Source organism: Emydura macquarii, unplaced genomic scaffold (genome assembly GCF_026122565.2).
Source record: "Emydura macquarii macquarii isolate MOO-44397 ecotype Brisbane River unplaced genomic scaffold, CSIRO-AGI_Emac_v2 contig_383, whole genome shotgun sequence".
NCBI lineage: Eukaryota > Metazoa > Chordata > Testudines > Chelidae > Emydura > Emydura macquarii.
Window position 1 is genome coordinate 14,810,233 of NW_027130520.1, and position 14,917 is coordinate 14,825,149.

The 14,917-nt window shown below is 37.9% G+C and overlaps 1 protein-coding gene across 3 annotated transcripts in view; it reads right to left on the reverse strand.

Moving 5' to 3' along the window:
* The window catches only part of CSMD3 (CUB and Sushi multiple domains 3), a 1,042,296-nt gene that overhangs the window by 445,336 nt on the left and 582,043 nt on the right, over window positions 1–14,917 (reverse strand). The window lies entirely within an intron of this gene.

Sequence of the window (14,917 nt, forward strand, 5' to 3'; positions counted from 1 at the left end):
AAAACTGTTGTTCAAAAATAAAGAGGAGAGGAAGCCCTCTCTACTTACCTCCTCACAATTGTTTGTTATAATATGTTTTAATCATTATGGACCCAATCTTGCAAATCCCTGCTCACATGAGAAGTATTATTTGTTTTACAATAGTACCTAGAAATCCCCACAGAGATCAGGGTTCTTGTGTGCCAGGCATTGTACAAACTGGGACACCATCTATGTCCAAACACAGTTTAAATAGACTAGACCAGCATAGGGTGAAAAAAAAAAAAAAAAGTACTGGTATCCCATTTTACACATGGGAAACCAAGGCACTTAGATGAAGTGAATTGTCCAAGGTCACACAAGACCCATACAGCACTGGCAGGCGGCTCAGTGGTTTGAGTGTATGCTTTGCATGTATGAGGCTCTGGGTTCAATTCCTAGTACCTCTAGTTTGTCCTGCTCTGAGCAGGGGGTTGGACTTGATGATCTCTTGACGTCCCTTCCAACTCTAATATTCTATGATCTCCTGAGTCTAGTGCTTTAACCAAAAATCCATCTAGTGCTTTAACCAAAAATCCATCTAGTGCTTTAACCAAAAGGCCATCTCTCCTCCCTATATACAACTAGTCCCCTGAAGTCACTGAACCTGTTCACCTTAGTAAGGACTACTAGCATAATTAAAGAATTTGCAAGATTGGATCCCACAGTAGTTCTAGATGTAATATTTCAGGAAATTGTATGTATGGGCCTTGATCTTCTTCCCAAAGTTATCAGCATGGAAGAGATCCTCTGAATTGATCTGTGACACTGCCATCTCCAGTACCCAACCAAGATCCCAACACAGAGTAGGTGATTTGCTAAAACTAGGGAGTATTTGGAGTCATTCTCTCTCTCACACACACACACACCATTACATCTGTATGAACTTAAAGCAACAACCATTATTTGGATTAAATCATCATTTTTAACTGTAGTAAGCAATATGATGCTGAAAATTATTCTAAATAGCAGAAATGTTTTATATGATGTTGGCTCTTTAATATTGCATGCCAGACCTGAATATCAACTTCTATTCTGACATATTTAAGAAACTAGCTGCCTGATTATGCCAAGGTTAGGGAAAATTTGAAGGAAAAGTCTAAATATCTTTAATTTAAAATAATAATATTTCTTCTGTATAAGGATTGCCAACATCACCTGGCTATTTTTGCCATGCAAACATGCCTAAGTCTAACATTTTGCATGAGTACTCCCATTGAACTCCATGGAACTACCGGCATGTGTATCTTTTCAGAATTTTGTGTGTGTGTGTGTTTGTGTAATTTTCCCCTATGTTCTGACTCTGCCTAAACACTAAACAATACAGGGTTGGAACCTTTTTTGGTTTTGTTCAGAGCCTAGTGGATTGTTGGTTCTATCAGAAAGAAATAAGTAAAAACAACAAAAAATATCCCTAAGAGTAGGGTCTAGAAATTCCCCATTTTAAAGATCTCCACGGCCTCTTTTTTTCCCCTCGTAAGGTGGCTGCATCTATAATGAGCATAAACCACAAGCAATTTTGTCTTTGCATTATAACACAAAGTATTTCCTAAATAGATGCTTTGTACTCTAACTATTTATCTTGTTCTATTTGATAAAGGGGAAGGGCAATGAAATAAATTAAACACCTTGCAATTTGGTCACATACTTTCATTTTTACACAAAAATGGGGTGTGGGAGTTGATTCAAAATTCAAATAATCAGCAATAAAAGGTGAAGGTTCACCTCTATACACAACTCCGATAAATGTTGTCAATGAAAATATACAAGATCAGGTACAAATTCTCTTCGCCCACAGTGATGATGATAATGGAGGAAAGAAAATAATTACACACAAAAAAAACACCAGACAAACAATAAATTCCTTACTTAACCAGAAGCCTTAGAATTTTGCCAAGCTGTTAGTTTATCAAAGAGGAATATAACCCCAAGTATTTATATCACTACAAGGTTTATGTGTGAAAAATATCTTTTATCCTCTGACAAACGACTCTGACAAATTTCATATTGTTCCCAGGTCATTTTCCTTTGGCTACTTACTTCAAATCCACAGAAATCTTATGCTGTACAGTAACAAATGTTTTTCTCATATAACTTCAGCTACAGTTTAAATATATCTTCTCTTATTTGTTTCTCTTCTGAGATGGTATTTTGGTCCACCTGGAAAAAGTTTTTTTTCACCTAAATTACAAGAGTTTGTATGGATTCTGGAGTTTGAAATCTCGATCAGGGTTGCCACTGTGAGCTGGTCAACATTGATTCTTCGCTGCTTCCTTTTTACTATCACTATCAATATCTGTAGGAGTTAAAAAAAACACCTGTCTGATCAATTTTGAGAGCTCCTAGGGGATATTGTTGGTATAACATAAAAAATATTATTTTCTTCAGTGCATATGATTGTTCCAATTGATTTTTAATATTTATATCTCTAAATTTGTATTTTATTTTATTGTGAGAGCTGGGATTAAGTTAAGCAAAATGTTACGTATAGTAACGTTTTAAAATTAAAACAAAACAAAACCAGCATACAACATACCCTCACCCATTTAAACCTTTACAGTGGCATTCCTTGTAGGTCTTTCTTCTTTACCCCTCCTCCCCCACTCTTGTAGAGTGTTCTTGATAGCATTGGTTGATTTAGGAATCTGAAATTGGATGTAATTTTGTGATTTGGTTTAGTTCTAGCAGGAATCATTGACAAATTATTATTCTTTGTTAGTTTTAAATCTTTGTTAGTGGTATCCAATTTTATTTTGGGATTGGCAATAAACAAACTCCAAGGAAAACATCTATATCTGATGAGCTCCTTTCAGATGCTCACAGTTTGAACAACGGGGATTCAGTTAATGGTACTAATTTAGCGTAAGCTGAAGTCATTGAAGGGACAAATAATACAATTAATGTTTCCTGTATAGTTAGTTATCTTTGGCCCAGCTTCCCTAGGATCCTTATCGACTTTTTTTGTCTTGCATAGAGAGAAGAAGTTAGGTGTCTGTAGGTAATCTAAGCGGTAGAATTTGAGACTTACAGACTATTAAAAGTGAGAATGAGAAAGATTCACTGCTTTCCAAATCATACTAATTCCTGTATTACAGATAACAAATATATAATTGTATTACAAGATGGAAAATCAGTTCCAATATAATTCTTTGTTTTATTAACTTCTCTGTTAAAATTTTAGAAAATATCAATATATATCAATCAATCATTACTTTTATCTACTTAAAATAGACATGCTAGATCTTAAAGAGGAATGAGAACACTGCACCTTAAGTGGGGGGGCACATTGTCTGGGCTTTCTGGGGGAAGGGTAGCAGTGGGGCGAGGGAAGGAGATCAGAAGCGGCTTCAAAAAAGGGATAGGGGTCAGCGTGGTGACAATGACTCATCCCCTGGGAATGGAAGTGTGGAGGACTTGAAAGGGAGCAAGCCCACATGTGAGAAGTCCTTAGGGGTCCAAATTCCTTGGGGCCATAGCATAGTCAGTAATTTTGAATCCTGCCACAGTGTATGTGGCACCAGAATAATTTTGGGAGGATGAGGTTCCAGTGGCATACCAAGGGGGAATGGGAGGGGCAGGCCCCTAGGAGCCAGCCTGCATAGGGGTGACGGGCCGGCTCTTCACGAAGCATAGGGAGCGGGGGGCACAGGAGGCTCTGAAATGCAGCTGGATGGCAGCCACCCCTCAGCCTCGTGCATCCCCTGTCCCCTATGCATCATGAAGGGCCGGCCTGGCCCTCCTCCCCCAGGCCAAGGGGTGAGGCTGCCTCGCCTGAGCCAGCGCTGAGCTGCAGGGCTGACGTGAGAGAGGCGGGCACTGCGTAGCAGGTAAGTGTGGGGATGGGGGGGGCTAGCTGCCACAATGAGCCGCAGAAAGTCCCTGAAGTGGGAGGGGGAGGAGGTAAAAGGCGTGCCCCCCCACCCACAGGTACAAACCCCCCTGTCCCTGGGGTTGCTGGGGGCGGCGCCATCTGGTGGGAACCGGGGACCCCTCTTGCCCTGGCGGGGTGGGGGATGTGAGGCGTCGGGGATCACAAATGCAGGCTTTGCCCCCGGGCGCCAGAGACCCATGGTACGCTACTGCAGGGTTCACCTGCCAGACTTGGGTGCTGACAAGTTTTTGGCCACTATAAAAGAGGGCATTGGGAAATGTCTGGGAACCTTACTGCGGTTGGGGGGAGGAAGGGGAAGGCAGCCAAGCTAATTGCTGATGGTGCCTTGTGGCAGATGACCAGTGCAAGGACTCCATAGGGAAGGCATCCAGTGACTGGATAAATGGCTTGGTAAAGGACTTAAAAAGGAGATGTTGGTTAAAGAAACAGAATTGGGTTGGAGGGAGGTTGGGGCTGCTATGATTGGTACTACAGGAAGCCAACTCCCCTTTCTTACAGCCCACCTTAAACCTCCTATGACGGAGGGGGGGTAGACGATAATGTCCCAGCAATGGGCTGGTTGGGGGACTTGGATGGGAAATGGAGGGCTGCTGGAAGCCCCCAGGTAATTGCTGAATTATCATGCAGTTACCTGGATGGTGCACTTTTATTTGCTGGGTAGTCCCAGACATCTAATAATAAAGTTGTGGCCTGATTAAATCCATATCAGGTGTCTCCTTTCCTTCTTCTGGTATTGCTGGACAATGAACCCATGTCCCCCATCTTAAGTATTTTTAAAATTTTTATCATAAAGTTGTCTCAAGAATCTATTAACTCCCAGGACCAGGAATCTATTAATTCCCATTTACAGGGGGAAACTGGTGATTCAACTTCTGCTTCATTTACTGTTGTTGAAGATCACAAGATTAATTCAGTCCCTAAGAGTACTTTATATTTAATCATTTCAAATATCATATACAGAGTCTCCCTCAGCAAAGTGATTCTTTCTTCCAAGGACATAAGATTATGGTATTTTCAGAGATTACTCAAGATATTATTTAATAAAGGGGAAAAAAAGAATCCTGTATTACTCAAATATTATTGATTGATTCAGAATTAAAAGGTTTTCTACACATGCTATGTCAGTTGTGGTGCCTAACGGTTCTGATTTTGAATCATGAATATGCAGTTGTGATGCTCTCTTTTACTCATAGGTTATAAGATAATGATACAGTGAAATAACTCACACTTGAATCATGTATTCAAATGTAACAAAGGCCTGATTTTAGGCCAAGTTACCTGCAACTGAATCTGAGAACCTTTAAATGGTATTTTTTATTCTTTTTTTCTGCATCCTGCATTAACAGACTCTTCTAACTACATAAATGTTATCCTATGTCCTTCAAGAGGAATATTGGTTGTGAGGGAAGAAATAAACAATGTCTTTCAATGTCTTCTCACATTCCAGACTCTGAATAGTGACCTGTCCTTCCCCCAAACCCTTTTGTCTAGATTTCTGTTTAACACTTTGAACACTTTGAATTAGCCTCTAGTAAACTAAAACACTAATAAAGCCAGAGATATATGTAATACACCAAGAGGTCACAAAATATACTTCATATCAGAACAGATATTTCAGTTCATCTCCCAATAAGTAACACAGAAATATAAACAAAGGATAATAATTCATTTTCGGTGTCCTCTCAAGAAGAATTGTAGTCCCATAAAAATGAGACTATAAACCTGAATGTCTCTAAAAGCAACATCTCCAAAGTTGTTTTGGAAATGTTTATTTCTTATCTTTGAGCAAACTAGATGGTTCCATCACAACCATTAATGCACCTCTTAGCAATGTGCAAAGGAATATATTAATTTAATAATTAATGTCACAACATTCCTTAATTCATAAAATGAAGAAAAGTAAACAACGCTTTAGCCATCCGGGGAACTATTCAACTCTAAGCCCAAATCACATTTTATGACATTTTTACCAAAAAGGCTTAAAGTGTTCAAACAAAATATTTTTTATTAAAATAAGTTTCTGTACAGTTGAATAAGATCATATATATATGAGAAGAGATACTTTTACTAAAAAAAACTTAGAGATTTGGTGTATAAAATTATAGTGTATGCTAATGTATACATATATACATATATAATAGATATATAATAGATATAACAGTATATCTAGAAATGTTATATAATGACTAAGTGTAGCAATAGTGAAGTTATACTAGAAGAAAATATTACTAGAATTAGCGCTGATGTTTTGAAGTATCTAGGACAGTGCTTAAAATAAACTAGAATATTCAACCATTTGGACTTAACATATGTGATTTTATATAAACTTGGAATATGTCTTCAATTAGAATCAAATTGGGGATGATATCTTCCTGCTTTAAGAGAAAGATGAGATAACCTTATGAGAAAGAAGAAGAAAAAATTAAGCTTCCAGAAGATAATTAACAAGTTACAACAAACTATATCCTGTTGTTAAATGGTTCAAGAAGAATTACGAACAGAAAATAGAGCAAAGAGACTTGTAAACAGTTCTGTTAAATGTATATTTTAATTAACAATCATAGAAGATGAGGGTTGGAAGGGGCTTCAGGAGATCATCTAGTCCAACCCCTTGCTCAAAGCAGGACCAACCCCAACTACTAAACCATGCCAGCCAGGGCTTTGTCAAGCAGAGCCTTAAAAACTTCTAAGGATGGAGATTCCACCACCTCCCTTGGTAACCCATTCCAGTGCTCCACTACCCTCCTACCGAAAACGTTTTTTCTAATATCAAACGTAGACCTCCCCCACTATAAATTGAGACCATTACTTCTTGTTCTCTCATCTGCCACCACTGAGAACAGCCTAGCTCCATCGTCTTTGCCACCCATCTTCAGGTAGTTGAAGGCTGCTAATAAATCCCCCCTCGCTCTTCTCTTCTCTTCTGCAGATGAAATAAGTCCAGTTCCATTAGCCTATCCTTATAAGTCATGTGCCCAGCACCTTACTCATTTCCATTGCCCTCCACTGGACACTCTCCAATATGTCTACATCCTTCCTGTAGCGAGGAGGAAAGGGGGGGCCAAAACTGGACACAAAACTCCAAATGAGGCCTCACCAGTGCCAAATAGAGGGGGATAATCACTTTCCTCGATCTGCTGGCAATCCTCTTACTAATACAGCACAATATATTGTTAGCTTTCTTGGTAATCAGGGCACACTGTTGACACATATCCAGCTTCTTGTCTATAGTAACCCTCAGGTCTTTTTCTGCAGAACTGCTGCTTAGCAAGTTGTTCCCCAATCTGTAGCAGTGCATGGGATTCTTCTGTCCTAAGAGCAAGACTCTGCACTCGTCCTTGTTGAACCTCATCAAATTTCTTTTGGCCCAATCCTCCAATTTGTCTAGGTCACTCAGTATCCTATCCATACATTCCAGCGTATCTACCATACTCCCCAGCTTAGTGTCATCCGCGAACTTGCTGAAAGTGCAATCTACTCCATCCTCCAGAGAATCATTAAAGCTGTTGAACAAAAACAATGCAAGGATTGACCTCTTGGGTACTCCTCTTGATACCAGCTGCCAACTAGGCATCAAACTGTTGATCACTACCCATGGTCCCCAATGATCTAGCCAGCTTTCTATCCACCTCATAGTCCATTTATCCAATACTTACATGTTTAACTTGCTGGCAAGAATACTGTGGGAGACCATATCAAAATCTTTCCTAAGGCCAAGGTATATCACGTCCACTGCTTTCCACACATCCACAGAGCCAGTCATCTCATCATAAAAGGCAATCAGGTTGGTCAGACATGAATTGCCCTTGGTGAATCCATGCTGACTGTTCCTGATCACCTTTCTCCAAGTGCTTCAAAATGGATTCCTTGAGGACCTACTCCATGATTTTTCTGGGGACTGAGGTGAGGCTGACTGGTTTATAGTTCCCCAGATTCTTCTTCTTCCTATTTTTAAAGATGAGCACTATGTTTGCCTTTTTTCCAATCAACTGTGACCTCCCCCAATCACCATGAGTTTTCACAGGTAATGGCCAATGGCTCTGCAATCACATCAGCCAACTTCCTCAGCACCTTCACATCCATTGCATCCGACCTCATGACTTGTTCACATCCAGCTTTTCTAAATAGTCCTGAACCAGTTCTTTCACCACTGAGGGCTGCTCACCTCTTCCCCATGCTGTGCTGCCCAGTGCAGTAGTCTGGGAGCTGACCTTGTCCGTGAAGACAGAGGCAAAAAAAATCATTGAGTACTTCAGCTTTTACCACATCAGCTGTCACTAGGTTGCCTCCCCTATTCAGTAAGGGAACCACACTTTCCCTGACCTCCTTCTTGTTACTAATATACCTGTAGAAACCCTTCTTGTTACCCTTCACGCTCCTTGCTAGCTGCAACTCCAATTGTACGTAGGCCTTCCTGATTTCACTCCTGCATGTTCGAGCAATATTTTTATACTCTTCCCTAGTCATCTGCCCAAGCTTCCTTTTCTTATAAACTTCCTTTTTGTGTTTAAGCATAAGAAGAAATTAAGGAATTCCCAAGAAGATCTTGGGAAAGATGAACTTATATGAATCTCAAATGCTACTACAATAGTGTGTACCTACTGGATGAGTAAGAAATGTACAACACTGTGACTTATCCAGAAGGAAATATTTCCCCAAAATTAAAAAGGGCCAATGGAAAATTGCCAGATGTGTACTTTGGTGTAGAATGTGACAACACTGTAACTGAAAAAGATTGGATGCGGATTTCAACTGCATGCTTTCACCTGTAACTGTCAGCATTTTGTTCCTATGACTTTTATCTAGTGCTGGGCTCACTTCTCTTGGCTTGCTAAATCATCTATCTTTCTGCTTAAAATACCTATATTTAAAATCTGTAGTTTGATGAGTACATAACTAAATCTCAGCTGTACTTATTATTATCTTTGTGAAAGTTCATTGTTGTCTTGTTTCAACTCAATTCATAACTTGAAGTGCTACTAAGAACCAGCAACTTTGTTAAATAACTGTTTTGCTCTGACCTATATTTTATACTCTCAAGCCCTCCAGTCCTGCTGCCTTTGCATGTGGGAATAACTTCTAACTTCAATACCTCACCTCAATCTTCATTTATGTGTGTTATAAACCTTAAAATACATTTACACTGGCTTTAATTGTGCTTTGTGTTCTGTCTATAGTTATCTAATGTGTTAACAATTTACACTCCAAAACAGCCTTACTTCCATCTTTTGCATGTGATATCTTCAATTGATACTGGTTTCCCTTTGTTTATTCCAGTTACTAAGATCATTGTGTTCTTTCATTATTTTTTTATGTATTAATCTTGGTAGTGTTTATATATCTTATATGCACATGTACTTTCTCTGTGATCATCTGTATCCAAAAAGTATCTCTCTTATGCAAATTAACTGAAAAACAAAAGCATCTCCCTCATAACTAGCTTAACTTTTCTAACCTTTTTACCTTGCCTAGAATTCAAACTACAATCTAATATGCTACTTCCTTAAACTGCATTGCTATCTTTCATCACTTCCAAAATTAGCCTATTACAGTAACACCAACAAAGCACAGCTAATCCTATCTGTTTTTGTACTGTTGTATAATAATCACATTGGAGGATTCTTGTACTTCTACTTTTGTTATATGTTACTGTAACACACTTCAGCTAGGTATGTGTATCTTATCACCTCGCAGGATCATGCTAATATCTACAATCAAGAGAACTTTATTAATGTGCAATATCCTTTTATGAGGACAATGCTGATGAGTGTTACACAGGAATTTGTTTATTGACTATATAATATATTAAAATATACACATTTTGAAAAGTTCTCTATATAGTACAATCTCTGTGCTTAAAAATAATCCAATGCACCATACTAAATAGATTGAGATGACCTCACAACTCCTTGTGGTGGATGTCTAGTCCAGGTACTCCATATGGAATGAATATGGCAATCAGTTAAAATGGATTGGTAAAGGAATCATGCTTTAGAGGAATGAAGAAAGGAGTGGTGGAGCTTAGGGATGTTATGACCGATATAGCAGGGAGTCAACTTTCACTTTATAGCCCCTTCTTAACCCTCAAGCAGGAAGGGTGGTGGGGACCCAGCAGTGGGATGGCAGGGACCAGAACGAGACTGGAAGATGGTGGACTGCAGTTCCCTGAGTACATAAAAATATATATAGAATTACCTGCACTGTACAATTTTATCTGCTAGGTATTCCCAGATATTTAAGAATAAAGTTGTGATCTGATTAAAACTATATCCAGTGACTCCTGTTCTTCCAGAATAGCTGGACAATAATCAAATTAACCATAGTGTGTAGACTGAGATTATTGCACACCTGGGAAAAAAGATGTCTGATTGCTGAATCTGAGTGACTGATATATTGGCACAAGAAATTCTCTAATGTTTCTTCAAGCTTTTCCTATTATGAAGAAGATTATAATTCCTAATAGGATGTAGACTACTCTTCTCCTCAATGAGTTCTGTATGGAACTTGTCCTTCACTTTCATGTTGGATTATTCATTAATCGTACTTTACCCCTCTCCACTCCCATCCCCACCCCCTCACATGTTGGATTAATAGGATAGAATAGGACACTAAAATGTCAAGGAAAAAGAAGCACCTCCAAGCATAAACAAATCAATAAATCTGACTGAAATGAATTTGGCGTGATCTTTGAAACCTAAGGCCTCTGGGATGAGAAAACAACAGTTTTTGCTTTTAAAAATTCTTTCACAACTCCAGAGGATCCATGAAAATCAAAGGGAATAAGCTGTTAGAAATCCTGTTGACATTATCTCACACAGAGATATGCCAACATTTTCAGATTAAGCACTTTTTTTTCTCCAAAGGGCAGCATCTTGCCCTAGGTGTGGTGGAAATTCATCAGTGGTCAAAATATTATGTGACAATCACTAACACTGTCCTTCAAATTGTTCTGTATCATGGGAGCATCCATGTGTTGATGAAGACAGAAAAGAAGCAAGAGACCTACAGAATGTTTCTGAAGTCGCTTGAAATGCTCACTAGTTCCATTGCACTGAACCAAATGTACAACGGCAAATGTTTTGTAACAAGAGAAAACTGGACTCCAGCAATCAAGTCACACACGGCTTATTTGAGCTTCAAGAGAATTAAATTAATTCATCCAAGAATATTCAACTCTGTCATATAAGAACAGGTAAGACGTTATGCTTTAAAGGCTTCATCTTCTTGATAAGACTGCACCTCCATTACTGAGCAGTAACTTGTGTAAGCTATCTTTACAATTCAGTAGTCTTGAGAATGATACTCAATTCAATTTTGTCTAATGTTTGTTTTTGATCAAACCTGTAAACAATGTGACATTTCAATTTGAGTCTTAAATAGTTATACTAGTTTAAAGAAAAATGTACTGACTAAGACTATGATTTAACATTTTGTTGTGATGTAACAGCTATCAAAGTAAATGTCTATTCAGAGTTTATTTTCCAAAACACGTCATAAATGCATCTATTTAATAGCAGCCAAACTCTTGATAATGTTGGCATTATTGTACCTGACCATTGGTGACCAGATCTATAATTATTTATAGCAGTCATTTTTCATGCGCTACAAAGGGAGCAATATGTGATTAATCAAATTTTTTCTTTATAAAACAGAGAAACAGATAAAAGTGAAAAAATAATGGACTTCTCTTAATATTTTCAGAATTATCCCTTTGTTATATGTATCCTAACTGAAGCATTCTGTAGATCTCAAATCTATCAGTGATACACCTAACGGCAAGTACAACACCACAGTAGCTTTGCTGGGCAGGAGTCAAATCAGCTTAGGAATGTTCTTGGTTCATTTATTCCCCGTCCTGATGGAGGTCAGGCATATTGTGGAGGTGACACATTTGGGCCTTAGGGAAAGGAGAGGATCACTTGCTATACAAATGCCTCTTGACAGAGTGGGACTTGATTCAGCTCCTAAAGTGGCAACTTGTCCTACTCTTTCTGCTGGAGGAAAAGAGACGAGATTGTGATTCTCATAAGAGAGAAGACAAAATGGTTGCTGCAGAATAGAAAGGCATAAGACCCTTACTGCAGACTTGCATCACCTGAATTTAGCACAGATACAGAGAACTTATGGTGTTTCAGAGAAATAATATCCAAATACAGGTATAAAACTTCAGAAACGTTTAGTGTAATATGAATTTGTTTTGTTTCAATGGCTAAAATCAATGGAGATATGTAAGATAACCCAAAGGTAGTTGCCATTAGTAAAACTGGGGATATAGTCATATATCATTTGTTAATACCAAACAGATTGGTTTTACTGATTGGTAATAGGCACGAAGAAGAAAAAATCACATGTAATTCAGTAACCTATCCTTTCTTGAACCTAAAATGAAGAGGCTTATGCAGTACTTCAGTTTTTTGTGCCTAATATTGACCCATATATTGTCTTATCAACTTTAAAAATTTTTTTGCATATCCTGGAGTGAAAAGGACACTATGATTTTGATTTTCAAAATTAGATGGATATAATTACAAACAAAACTGAGAGCACAACTGCATATCTAATTTGCACATGCAGTTACCATACCTGCACACCTATCTCCAGGCAAATAACTAGTAAGATTAATAATTAGTCGTTTGTACAATTATTTGACCACTTTGCACATGTACTTTGGCAATAACATGCATTAATTAGGCATACTGTATACACCAAATTTTCATCAGGCCCAAAATCCTAAAGAGCAAAAACAAACAAACAAGGAAAGCAGTGATTAGGAAAATAAAATTTTGAATTCTGAACCATAAACATATGTTCTTTGTGGATCATCCTTTTAATCCACCATAACACAAGCAACAGGTACAAAACATACCTTGATGATATGTCCGGGCAATAGTAGACAGTTAGTTACACAACTATTTCAGCAAGATATCAAACCAGACTGGCCATGTCTCAGACATATACACAATAAAGTTTAGATTTTTAAAGACAGGCATCCAAAACTGCAAGCATATATTTGTGTGCACCTAACTTTGAAATCTGTTCCCAAATAGTTTCATGAAAGGAAGGGGAAAGTTTCATTCAACTAGTGTCAATGATGAAGCATAAGAATCTTTCTAAGGGGGCGAAAATCGTCTTTCAGCAGAAACAGCAGCACATTGCCACTTTGTGCTTTTTAGTTGTATTATTTTTTTTTAACTGAGGCTCAAACAATATATCTTCCATCAAACATAAAACAACTACTGTAATTTATTTAGCCAATCTTATGCCCACAGAGGGCATTTAACAACTTGATCACAGACATGGGAAAAGAAGATTTTCTCTAACATCGTTCAAAGGTATGGCTATATTTCTCAGCTTAGCAGCTAGCAATTTTAGTATGATGGAACAAATTTTCCATTGATGGATAGTACCCACTGGCACTGCTCAGAGCAATAAAATGCAACAGTAGAAGTGTAACGTAAGTCCATCCTGCCTGCTGTGTAGCTCAGGAAGGGACCTTTCTGCACAGCTGCTGTTATGTGGGATCAGGTTGGGCCAGATCTGTTTCTAATCTGTTTCCAGGTAGGGTAATCTGATGGGCAAGAGCTTGGTCATTTCACACAGGGATGAATTCAATGTTCAGTTGAATGAGGGCAATATGCCATGGTTATCCGGGGAAAATCAAATTTAACTTCCTTTGAACATACTAAGAGGGACAACATCCACACTGCATTCATATTATTTACTGTCTACTGTGCCTGCAGGAGCTTGTTAGCTACAGCCCATATAAATGCAAGTGTTAACAGAGAGAGAATAATAGAAGGATAACAACTATCACCAAACACCATGACTGAAGACAAACTGATGAATTTGGAAAAACAGTTATATCTGGGGGAGTTTTCTTGCTATGGACTCCAAGTAACCCATGAAAATTGTTTTCTATTTATATGTTGTGTGTGTATATATATATATATATATAGTATATGCCACATTTCTTCCTTTTTGTTATTCAACACCATGTTCTGTCTTTGAACTGATTTACTTGACAATTTGCTCCATAACAGAATCTATACCTCCATTACAACAGGAAACTCTTCTAATTCAGATTTGAACAATGAACTGCAATCTGTATAACATGGAACAATAATCCCAGAATAAATGTTAGGGAAAAAGAACTTAATCTAAACAAATGTAAAATAATAAAAATGTGTAAAATGATGATGACATAAAAGGTAAGTAAAAAATGGGAGAATATAGGTCAAGGAACAACACAGAGAAGGATCTGGGGTAATGGTGGATAAATTGGATGTGAGCTCCTCTGATGCAAGAAAAAAAAGACAAAGCAATGGCCATTCAGGACACAGCACTTTTATTGTAGGACAAGTGAGGCCCAGCTGGAAGAAGGAATGCAGGTTTTGGGCACATTATAAAATCACATCAATAAATTAGGAGGGGAAAAAAAACCCAAAACCCCACTAGAAGATGTGAACTATGAGGAAAAATTGGAGGAACTTAGTCCCAGATTCTGCAAATACTTATACACATGAGGAACTCTGTGCATACGTGTAGTTACACAGAATTCAGTGATACTTCTCATGTACGTGTTTGCAGGACTTGGGCCTAAGTTAATATATTTTGGAGAAAAAGTAGAATAAAAGTCCACAAATACTTGAGAGATAATCGTATAAAGGAGGTAAGAGATTATTTACAGGGGTTGAGAATAACAGCAATAACGAACAATGATCTGAAACTACAAAGAAAATTTAGTGCAGATGTTATTTAAACATTCTTAACAGTAACAAATATTTTCTCCCTTTACAGAGCAGCGTTAGAGAATTTAATAGAGAATGATATCCTGCTATACTTTCTATAACATTTTAAAAACCTTACAGAATTCTATAGAGGTAATTCATTAGCATGATTTAAAAATTCTAATGTTAGGATATTATTCTTTGTTATATTCTATAAATTCTGAGGGCAATATCTTCAGAACCCTAGCTAATTTCTACAAAATGCTATTGGTGTCATTCC